Raw genomic sequence first — 12,719 nt, 5'->3', positions numbered from 1 at the left:
GGATAGAGGCCTGGTGCACGGGTGGGGGCCAGCTGGTTTGCCCTGAAGGGTGTTCCAGATCAGGGTGGGGGTTCCCTTGGGGCGTGAGGTGGCCTGGGCAAGGGGCCTGTGGTGGTTTTCAGGCTGGCCACGCCTCCCGGTGACCCAAGCAGAGGCGCTGGTATCTGGGGTTTATTTATCTTCTACAATTGAAACTTTGTAGCCTGGAGCGGATCCAAGCCTTCTGCTTGCTCCATGGCGGCAGCCATTTTGGGGGGGATTTATGTATCTTCTATCATTGAAACTCTGTAGCCTTAAGCAGAGGCCTGGGCCGGCCAGGGTGTGTGGAAAGCTTGGCTTCCTCCATCGCTGCGGGCAACCCTAGCCTCCTGCTCTTTCCAGCTCCATGGCTGCCGCCATTTCTGTTTGGATTTATGTATCTTCTATCACTGAAACTTTGTAGCCTTGAGTGGAGGCCTGGGCTGGCAAGGGCAGGCGGAAAGCTTGGCTTCCTCCATAGCCAGGGAAACCCAAGCCTCCCTCCTGCTCTCTGTGGCCGTAGCCATCTTGGTTGGGTTTATTTGCATATTCGCTCCTGCTTGGCTGGTGGGCGTGGCTTGTGGTTGTGGCTTGTGGGTGTAGCAGAGTGATGGTTAATTTGCATATTACTCTTTTATTATATAGGATAGCATCTCCAGGTGGGATTATGACAAAAGTATATGATAAATGAACAGAAGAGGATGAATTCCATTTTGTTTTTGCCAGAAAATTTTAGATTATTTTAGGCATCACTATATTGTCATTGCTGTTTTTGTTTCAAGTAGAAATATGGAAAGATAAATATGTACAATGTTTAATAGCAAAAGAGGTGGTGAATATGGGAATTACATTCAACACCTATTTTCCCTGCTAACATGTCTTCCTGTACTACTTAGCCTGGAAAAATCGAATCTACATTTCTGAGACTCCTTTACAGTTATATTTCTGGATGCAAATTAGGTTCCACCAATTAGATGTACCTTCATGAGATTTAGAAGGCATAACTGATTTGAGGGTCATTTTCCTACTGCTTTAATGATTGTTGCAGGCAAGCAAAATCTTTGAAGACCTGGATTTTTCTGCAGCAGCTTCTAGGGTTCATTAGCTTAGCTAATGTTGAGAGGCAGTTGTATTGGTGAGGTGAGTGAACTCAACCTTGGATGCCCTGGCACCAGCTTCATAACATGAAGAGGTAGCTGCAGCTGCTAGATCCCTCAAATACAGCCATGGCTGGTGTCTTTGAACTCAACAGCTCCAGTGGAAAGTTCCTGATTCCCTGCCTTCCTGCTGTGAACAGAGGTAGCCTATCCTTTGACAGACGAGTTCTTCAGTGCTATTCTGAGATTCGTTTCTGGAGGCCCAGTTCAGACCTCATTCCTTTGGACAAGACAATATTTTGGGAGGCCCCTATTCCATGTATTAAATACCTGGAAAGACAGAGTGGTTTTTGTTTCCTGTAACTGAATTCTAACTGATACAGATGTGGTCTTCAGGAATAATTTTTACAAAGACTACTTATTTGTTTATTGAAGAATATATTACAAAAGACCATAGTTTCACTTTTATTGAATTTCAGGGGATATTTGGCTTATAAAATGTTAAATTTAAATTTCTCTAATGCCCAGCTTATCTTTCAAGCCTTTAATTATGCATGCAAACATGTTTTCATAAAATAAATAATTAGCCACATGACAAAGAAAAATCCTGTTCCAAATATTTATGGATTTGCAAATTACTCCTGTCATTTAAACTAAGCTTTTAAAATACAGGCCATTTTTACTAAAATAAATTGAATTAAACTTAGTCTAATATCAGCTCATATTTACTGAGGGCATATTCTGAGCTAAGGAGTATTCCAGCATTCTGGTTTCCTTTTTTCTTCCCTACCAGACATTTTTTGATTCCCAGAAAATAGTCTTGTTTTGTGAAGACAGGCTCACATATGATTATAAGGATGGTGCAAAAGTAGGTTTACAGAGGTGAGTATGCAAAACAGTTTATTCTTGTATTATTATTTATTAATTATTGTACTATTTTCCATATGAACAACTATAAAACTACTTTTGTCCCATACTGTATTAATGGTTAAAGCACACACAAGAGTGTCTGCAGCTTGCAGAGGGGCAGTCATCTATAGATTTGTGTCCCTTTCTAGGTCTAGCTACTTCACCATTAGAATTATCATGAACAATACAGAGAAAGTAAATTTGGAAGTTAGTAAACCCCTACTTGTATGTTGATAGTAGGAAATATGGTCCCTCTCCATAGGGACTGTGCTATAATGAGTTGATATAATGCTGATGCAGTTAAATAATCTAATTTCTAAATAATCTAATTCCCACTGACAAATGAATTATGTCTTTTATTTTAAATATTTTCACTTCTCTCCATCTCCACACTACAACTCTGCTACAAACTTTTACCATCTCTTATCTTTATTTCCACTTCAGTTTCCTGATTTTCCTGTTACACTCTTCCCTTCCAAAGTACCTTTTTCACAGCCTCCCAGGGTGACCTTTTCTTAATGATTAAATAAAAACATATATCTGCCCTTCTTAAAACTCTTTAATTCCTTATTTCACCCTTAGGAAAAAAATCCCAAATCCTTAACATAGCCTTCATGATCTTCAATGAGCAGTTATCTTTTAGCTCTCTAGCCCACCCTCTCACTACTTAAACACCTCAATTTCTCCATATATTGGACTTGCGTTCGCTTTCTTGAATATCGTGGTTCTTCCCTGACGTGGTGCCATCTCACTTATATTTTCTCTCCTTGGAACATTTTCCCTTCCACCTTTACATTACTGGCTCCTTCTCATTCTTCAAGGTCTTTAGTGTCACTTCCTCAAAAGATTCTGTTCTTTTTCATAGGACATTGTACTCTTCCTCTATAATCCACATCATAGTTGTTACATCTTTATACTTGTTGGAATTTACTTTATTGTCTGTCCCTCTCACTAGACTATATGCTTCAAGATGGTAAAAATAGACCATTCTGCCCAGCCGGTGTGGCTCAGTGGTTGAGTGTTGACCTATAAACCAGAGGTCACATTTCAATTTCTGGTCATGGCACATGTGGAGGTTGCAGGCTTGATCCCCAGTAGGGGGCATGCAGGAGAAAGCCAATTAATGATTCTCTCTCACCATTGATGTTTCTATGTCTCTCTCCCTTCCTCTCTGAAATCAATAAAAATATATTTTTAAAAAATAAACAAAACATTAAAAAATAGATTCTGATTCCCTCACCCAATGTTGCTGATGGGGACAGACTGAGGAGCCAGTCTTTCCTCTTTTGCCTGGCAGAAGCAGGCAGTTATTTGATTTCTCCCTCCTATGGTCAAGTGGTACTCTGATTATCCTACCAGGGTATGTCATTGGGGTCCAATGGAGAACTGTGACTTCACCCATACCTGACATCAATGGAACTGAAGGAAACACTGCAATTTGGAGCTAGTTATCACTCTTCTCTCCCCTATCCTTGGTACCACCAATACCCAGTGGGGAACTGAACCTATACACACACAGATACTAGCAATAAGACTACATGAGGTGGTGTAAAGCAGAGCTAGTTAGCATTTCATCTCCTAATTCCCCTGGTGTCAGCAGAATCCAGTGAAGACCTGAACCTCAATACCTGCCAGCATTAATGAAACAGAACAAGGTAGTGGTAGGCAGGATTAGTTGGCATTCCACTTCCTCTTCTCTCTCCACTGGTATCAGTAGATCTCAGAGTAAGCTTATATTCTGACACCCACCCCTGCAACAGAGCAGTGTGAATCATCCTATTTCCCATAGCAGTGTGGAGCAGTGGGGGCCAGGTAGGAGCTGCTCTTAACCCTCACCGGGAGGCAATGAGATGGCAAGTGTGTGTCCCACTTGCACTACCTAGTGTCATCAGGGCCAAGCAGGGAGCTGATCTTTCATGCCAGCCATCTGCAATGAGGCATGTGGAAGTCAACAATACATTTTTGCCAGGTGGTTACAGTGAGGCCAAATGGGAAACTGAACATACACCCCAATACAACTCTCATGCCACACATCAACAGAGGATTACTTGCAAAAAAAGTTCAAATGAGATCAAGTCTCATAATATTCAAAATGTTCTGGATAGAATGAAAAATCACTTATTGTACCAGGCACCAGGAAAACCATAATATGAATGGAAAATGCAATCACAGATGCCTGCATTGGGATAAATCAGAAGTTGGAAATATCTGAAAAGGATTTTAAAACAATCACATAAAAAGTAACTGAACAAGCAATTAGAAATTATTTAAAACAAATGAAAAAAAAATTGAACATAGCAAAGAAGAACCAAATAAAAATTACAGAAATGAAAAATACAATAACTGAAATTTTAAACTCAGTGATGGGCTCAAAATTAGAGTGGTGATGACAGAGGACAGAATTTTGTGACAAACTAAAATAATTTACCCAATCTAAGCAACAAAGGAAAAATAAAATGAAAAAAAATGAATAGTTTGCCCTAACTGATTTGGCTCAGTGGATAGAGCGTCAGCCTGTGAACTCAAGGGTCCCAGGTTCGATTCTGGTCAAGAGCATGTACCTTGGTTGCAGGCACATCCCCAATGGGGGGTGTGCAGGAGGCAGCTGATCAAATTTTCTCTCTCATCGATGGATGTTTCTAACTCTCTATCCCTTTCCCTTCCTCTCTGTAAAAAAATTAATAAAATATATTTTTAAAACAAGAATAGTTTTATGGTCTGTGGGATAAAATCAAATGAACTAACATGCCTATCATTGTAGTACCATAAGCAGAGGAGTAAGAGAGTGGAATTATTTTAAATGCCACTCTCACATATTTTTTAAAAACGTTAAAAAGTCCCCAAATTTGGCAAAACAAAACAAAACAAAAAAACAACCACAACACTTAAAACTACAAATTCAAGAAGATGAGAAAATCCCAATTAGATTTAATCCAAAAAAATCTATAAGACACATCATAAGTAAACATCTGTAAACAAAAGACAAAGAATCTTGAAAGCAGACAGAATGAAAACACACATTACGTGTAGGTGAAGAAACATTTGAATGACAGTAGATTTCTTGTCAGAAACCAAAGAGGCCAGAAGAAAGTGATGTAGCATTTTTCAGAAATGAATGGAAAATACATTCCCAAAGGAAAACTAAGAGAATGTGTCACTAGAAAGTATATTCTTAAATGATGGATAAATGAAATTCTTTGAACAGAATGGAAATGATATAGAACAAGATTTGGAACATCAGAAAGGAAAGAACACATGAACTAGTAAAAGTAAGAATAACCATAATAGATTTTAATACTTTTCATGAGTTTATAAAATTATATTTGATGGTCGAAGCAAAATTATATTACCATCTGATGTAATGCACAATGTATAATTGTGAAAATCCTAATATATAAAAAGCCAGGGGCTGTCACGACCTAAACGACCAGATGGATGACCAAACAGCAAGGCTGCATGGGGTGACCAGGCCAGCAGAGGGGGTTAGTGAGGGACAACCAAATGACTGAACAGTAGGCTGCATAGGGTGACCAGGCCAGTGGGGGTGGGGCAGTTGGGGGTGACCAGGCTGGTGGGGGGGGGGCAGTGAGGGGCGATCAGGCAGCCAGGCAGGTGAGCAGTTAGCAGCAAGCAGTCCAGGATTGGAGAGGGTGCAGGCTGGGCTGAGGGGACCACCCTGTGCACAAATTTCTTACACTGGGCCTCTAGTCCTATATAATAAATAGGTAATATGCAAATTAACCCTCACACCTTCACAAGATGGCTGCCTATGACCAGGCTGGGAGGGGGTTAGTCAGGGATGACCAAATGACTGAAGAAGCAGGCTGCATGGGATGACCAGGCCAGCAGGGGGGGCTGTGAGGGGTGACCAGGCCAGCAGGGGAGGGGGACAGTAAGAGGCAACCAGGCTGGTGGGCGGGCAGTTAGGGGTGACAAGGCTGGTAGGGGGGATAGTTGGGGGCGATTAGGCTGGTAGGGGGGCAGTTGGGGTCGACCAGGATGGCAGGGGGGGCAGTTAGGGGAGACCAGGCCAGCAGAGGGGGGCCGTTGGGGGATACCAGGCTGGCACGGGGGTGCATTAAGGAGTAACCAGGTCAGTGGGGGTGGCAGTTAGAAGCGATCAGGCTGGCAGGGAGGGGACAGTTGGGAGCGACCTGGCTGGCAGCTGGGGGCAGTTATGGGCAACCAGGCCAGCAGGGAGGGCAGTTAGGGGTGATCAGGCTGGCACACAGAGGCAGTGAGGGGCAATCAGGTCCACAGGAGGGGGCATTTAGGGGCAACCAGGCAGGCAGGCAGGTGAGCAATTAGGAGCCAGTGGTCCAGGAGTGTGAGAGGGATGTCTGACTGCCGGTTTAGGCCTGATCCCCAGGATTGGGCTTAAACCAGCAGTCAGACATCCCCTGAGGAGTCCTGGATTAGAGAGGGTGCAGGCTGGGCTGAGGTGACCCCAACCCTATTCACGAATTTTGTGCACCGGGCCTCTAGTATTGAATAAGAGTGATGAGAGTGGACATCCTTGTCTTGTTCCTGATATTAGAGTAAAGATTTTCAGTTTATCACCATTGAGTATGATATTAGCTAAGGGTTTATCATATATGGCCATTGTTATGTTGAGGTACTTTCCTTCTATTCCTATTTTATTGAGTGTTTTAATCATAAGTAGATGTTGTATCTTATCAAATGCTTTTTCTGTATCTATTTATAAGATCATATGATTTTACCCTTCCTTTTATTAATATTATATTGATTGATTTGCATATGTTGACTCATCCTTGTGCCCCTGAAATGAACTCCACTTGATCATAATGTATTTTTTTATGTATTGTTGTATTCAATTTGCTAGTATTTTGTTTAGGATTTTTACATCTAAGTTCATTAGAGATATTGGTCTGTAGTTTTCTTTTTTCCATAATCTTTGCCAGGATTTCGTATCAGGGTTGTATTGGCCTTATAGAATGTATTAGGATTTATTACCTCTTCTTCAAGTGTTTGAAAGGGTTTGAGAAGGATAAGTTTTAAATCTTCTTTGAACATTTGGTAAAATTCACTGGTGAAGCCATCTGGTCCTGGACTTTTATTTTTGGGGAGGTTTTGATGTTTATTTCAATATCTTCACTGCTGATCAGTCTATTTAGATTTTCCAATTCTTCATGATTTAGTGTAGGAAGGTTATATATTTCTAGGAACTTATCCATTTCTTCTAGGTTATTGAATTTGGTAGCACATAGTCTTTCATAATGTTCTAGTATGATCCTTTGTATATCTGTGATGCCTGCGGTGATTTCTCCCTCAATTCTGATTTTGCTTATGTGGGTTTTTTCCATTTTTTCCTTCGTGAGTCTAGCCAGGGGGTTGACAATTTTATTAATCTTTTCAAAGAACCAGCTGTTTCTTTTAATATTTTTGAATAGTCTATTTGTTCTCTCTTTCATTCAGTTTTGCTTTAATTTTTATTATTGCCTTTCATTTGCTGGCTTTGGGTTGCATTTTTTCTTCTTTCTCTAGTCCTTAAAGATGTGATGTTAGGTTGTTTACTTGGAATTTATCTCTTGTTTCTTAAGATAGGCCTGTAATAATTTAAACTTTTCCCTTATTCTTTCACTGCATCCCAGAAGTTTTGATATGTTGTATTCTCATTTTGACTTGTCCCTCTCTATATATATTTTTTAATTTTTTTTTATTTTATTTATTTATTTTTTTAATTGTTTGAAGTATTACAAATAGTAGTACATATGTCTCCTTTTTTTTTTCCTTCCCCATTGACCTTTCCCCGGCCTCCCCTTCCCCCCAGTACATGCCTTTACCTGCCCCCTCCCCCCAGTGTTTTTTATCCATTGGTTATGCTTATATGCATGCGTACAAGTTGATCTCTTACAGCCCCCCTCCCCACCCCCCCCGCAACCTCCTCTGCCTTCCCACTGTAGTTTGACAGTCTGTTCAATGCTTCTTTGCCTCTGTATCTATTTTTTCCCCATTTCATTCCTTTAAAAAAATCTTGCCTCTGCAGACTAGAAATAATCATATAATAACAAAAAATGTTTGAGTCCCAATTTCCACGTCCAACAGTTCTGAGTCCCCGTTTCAATGTCAAACAGTTCCTTATGTGTGTACATGTCAGCAATGATATCTGGATGGTGGGCACATGGTGGCAATGCAGGTCCGACCCTCTCTGGTTTGGTCCTAGGCAATTTGCTGCGTCGCACAGCTGCTGACTGCTAGCGTGGCAAGGTGTCATCAGCGTCTTCCATCTCTGGACTGTTTCTCCTCTTGTCTTCGTGGTTGGAGCAGACCTATCAATTCCTCTCTGTTGCAGGAATCCACATGGTCTTGGAGTTGTTTTCTGAAAATATACAAACATATTCTCGACCAAAAGTTAATAAAGGAATCTTTTCTATATAATTGATTTGGGATCCTTTTTATTTTTGCCCAAACGATTTTCCTTTGTCTTATTTAGACACCATGTGTGTTTTTCATGGGTGTCTTGCTGTTAGCATTACAAATGAAAACTAATTTTGTAAAGTAAAAATTTTCTAGATGTAATTTACTTATAGGATATTTTTCCTTACATGATATTACCCTTCTATCCCCCCTTTTTTGATTAATGGAGGCTTTTGTAACTTTTATAATGCAGTCTTGATGACTTTAAATTTTAATTTTTTGACAAAAATATGACTGCTTTAGTTTCATTGCATGTTCAGGAATTTTACCATGAGATGAACTACCAATACAAATTTTAGTTACCATATTAGGAACAGCTTTTTGTCCAGTACAATTAAATTTTCTTGAATATTCACTTATTTCAATTAGCCTATTTAAATTAATCTGAAAACTTGATTATTATTTTACTGTCAAATTTAATACTCTACCAACAATCTTAATTTACCATGTAAATATTAGTGGAAAGGATTATTTGCATTCTTGAGTAGGCCCTGAGCATTCCTGGTGCTAGGCTGGATTTAGATATAGGGCAGCTGCTGTCGGCCAAGTCTCTGTCTGTTACCTGGGTCCCAATCTGAGCTGGGCCAAGTCACTGTCTGTCACCTGTGTCCCGATCTGAGCTGGGCGTGGGAAGCAAAGCAGCCATGGGGGCAGGAGACCTCCCTCAGACGGGGTGAGGGTTCAGGCCCCTGCAAGGTTGGGGGGGTGAGGGTCTGTGCCCCACCTCTGTTGATCCCCAAGTTCTCTCCTGATGGCCCCTCTGTGACTGTGCCTGTCTTAGGTTGTTCCTTCCCTGAGGAATCTTACCCGTCTCTGGCTAACCAGTCATCCTCCGGGGCCAAGCAGGGTGATGTGAGGTTCAGTTCTGTCTCCTTGGTAGCCTATGCCCCCGTGGCCTCCACGCCCAGCACCTGCCTTGGGATCCCCTGGCCTGCTGGCGGGGCCTCAGCACTGATCACATATCTCGGGGAACTCAGGTTTCTTCTCCAGGGAGGGCCCAGCTCACACGATTGGGCGAGAGACAGATCCATGGTACCAGCCACCACGAGGCTTCATGCTCAGCATGAACAGAAAGCTCAGGCAACAGCTGAGAGCAATTGGATTGTGAGAAGAGGGTCTCTCTTGGCACAAAAGGCAAGAGGGGCCAATATAGAATGCTCAAGTGCCTTCCCAATGCCTTAATTCCTTCTGAAAGGGATTATATCCTTTCATGTCCTTTTTTTTTTTTAAATTGCTGCCAAACATTCCAAGAATTAGTTTGTAAGTTTATTTGGGATAATTGTACAATATGCTGTTGTAAAATATCTAAAATTTTAATAACATTGTAGAATAATATCATGTAAGGATATTCTTTGCTCTAGGCCATGGCTATTAAATTTCAAACTGGCTGTCAATTTCTTTTTGTAACCTTATATAAATTTTGTCAGGAAGGTAAAAACACAAATTATTTCCCCATAACCCCCCACCCCCTACTTATGTCCCACCCCCTTGTTGTCTGTGTCCATTGATTAGGCTCATATGCATGCACATAAGTCCCTTGGTTGATCTCTCCCCCTTACCCCCACCCTCCCCTACCTTCCCTGTGGTATGACGTGCTGTTTGACCTTTCTCAGTCTCTGGATTTGTTCTTGTTCATCAGTTTATGCCGTTCATTATATTCCACAAATGAGTGAGATCATGTGATACTTATCTTTCTCTGCCTGGCTTATTTCACTTAACATAATACTCTCCATCTCCATCCATGTTGTTGCAAATGGTAGGAACTCCTTTTTTACCGCAGCCTAGTATTCCATTGTGTAGATATACCACAGTTTTTTAATCCACTCATCTGCTGATAGGCATTTAGGCTGTTTCCAAATCTTAGCTATGGTGAATTGTGCTGCTATGAACATAGGGGTGCATATATCCTTTCTGATTGATGTTTCTAGTTTCTTGGGATATATTCCTAGGAGTGGGATCACTGGGTCAAAAGGGAGTTCCATTTTTAGTTTTTTGAGGAAACTCCATACTGTTCTCCACAGTGGCTGCACCAGTCTGCATTCCCACCAGCAGTGCACGAGGGTTCCTTTTTCTCCACATCCGGGCCAGCACTTGTCATTTGTTGATTTGTTGATAATAGCCATTCTGACAGGTGTGAGATGGTACCGCATTGTTGTTTTGATTTGCATCTCTCTGATGATTAGCGACTTTGAGCATGTTTTCATATGTCTCTTGGCCTTCCTTCTGTCTTCTTTCGAAAAGTGTCTATTTAGATCAATTGCCCATTTTTTGATTGGGTTGTTTATCTTCTTTTTGTTGAGTTGCATGAGTTCCCTGTAAATGTTGGAGATTAAACCCTTATCGTTGATATCATTGGCAAATATGTTCTCCCATGCAGTGGGCTTTCTTGTTGTTTTATTGATGGTTTCCTTTGCTGTGCAAAAGCTTTTTATTTTGATGTAGTCCCATTTGTTTATTTTCTCTTTGGCTTCCATTGCCCTAGGAGCAGTATCAGTGAAGAAGTTCCTTTGGCATATGTCTGAGATTTTTCGGCCTGTGGATTCCTCTAGTATTTTTATGGTTTCCCGTCTTATGTTTAAGTCCTTTATCCATTTTCAGTTTATTTTTGTGTATGGTGTAAGTTGGTGATCTAGCTTCATTTTTTTGCATGTGTCTGTCCAATTTTCCCAACACCATTTGTTGAAGAGACTGTCTTGACTCCATTGTATGTTCGTGCCTCCTTTGTCAAATATTAATTGAGCATAGAGATTTTGGTCAATTTCTGGGTTCTCTATTCTATTTCATTGATCTATATGTCTGTTCTTGTGCCAGTACCAGGCTGTTTTAAGAACAGTGGCTTTGTAATACAGCTTGATATCTGGTGTTGAGATCCCACCTACTTTGTTCTTCTTTCTCAGGATTGCTGCAGCTATTCGGGGTCTTTTTTTATTCCAGATAAATTTTTAGAAAGTTCGTTCTAGGTCTGTGAAATATGTATTTGGTATTTTAATGGGCAGTGCATTGAATTTATAGATTGCTTTGGGTAGTATGGACATTTTGATGATGTTGATTCTACCAATCCATGAACATGGTATGTTCTTCCATCTGTTTATGTCTTCCTCTATCTCTTTTTTCAGTGTCCTGTAGTTTTCCACATATAGGTCTTTTACCTCCTTAGTTAAGTTTATTCCTAAGAACAGGAACAAGACAGGGATGCCCACTCTCACCACTCCTGTTCAATATAGTGCTAGAAGTACTAGCCATTGCAATCAGACAAGAAGAAGAAATAAAAGGCATCCAAATTGGAAAATAAGAAGTAAAACTGTCCTTATTCGCAGATGACATGATACTGTACATAGAAAACCCTAAAGACTCCATCAAAAAATTACTGGACTTAATAAATGAATTCGGCAATGTAGCAGGATACAAAATTAACGCCATGAAATCTATGGCATTTCTATACAGCAACAGTGAACTCACAGAAAGAGAGACTAAAAAATCCATCCCATTTACCATCGCACCAAAAAAATTAAGATACCCTCTATATATTTTTATCTAACTTCCTATTTCTTCTTTGACCCAGTCATGTTTTAGTAGTATGTTTTTCAATCTCCATGTATTTTCCCCCTCACCATAATGCCAACCCCTGATCTTTGTGAGGTTCCTTCCTCCCCGCCTCCCAAGCACCCCACCTGGGGATCAATCATTGTAGGAAACAGGGGTTCTACTGCAGTAGCTCATGGTTAACAGATAATATGCTCCTTGACCCAACTCTAAGGACAATGGGAGGCATGTTTTTGGAGTTCAAGTGGCAGCAGGGCTCTGTGGTTTCTTTCCTTGTCCGAAACACCACCACCTGGCCCAACAGTGGAGAGCCACATGGCAGAACCTCCTGCTCTGTCAGGCATCTGCTGGTTCAGTCACTATTCACTCAGCTTGCCACTTGCCCTGCTGGACTTCCCCCTGCAGCTCTTTGTTCCTCACAACCAAAGGAAGTGCCTGCTACCTCTGACTTCCTCTCCTCTCCAGGCTGAGCCACACACTCCCAGCTCCAGGGCTGCATCTGTGGGCCATCTGTGCTTTCCTCCCTTCTTCTCTCCCCAATTATTCCAGATTGCCCACCTTTAGATGTCTCAATGCACAGGTCTCTTAGGCATGCCTCTCTATTGAGCAGGGAATTCTTTGTTGAATTATATTGGTTAGCTTGTTAAAATTTCAGGGAGAAAGTCCAAGGAGATCTCTCATGCCCTTTCCTCTGACATCCACAAGGAACACTTT

Source organism: Plecotus auritus (genome assembly GCF_963455305.1).
Source record: "Plecotus auritus genome assembly, chromosome: X".
Lineage (NCBI taxonomy): Eukaryota > Metazoa > Chordata > Mammalia > Chiroptera > Vespertilionidae > Plecotus > Plecotus auritus.
The sequence above is the reverse complement of the archived record's forward strand: the minus strand, read 5'-3'. Positions refer to the sequence as shown.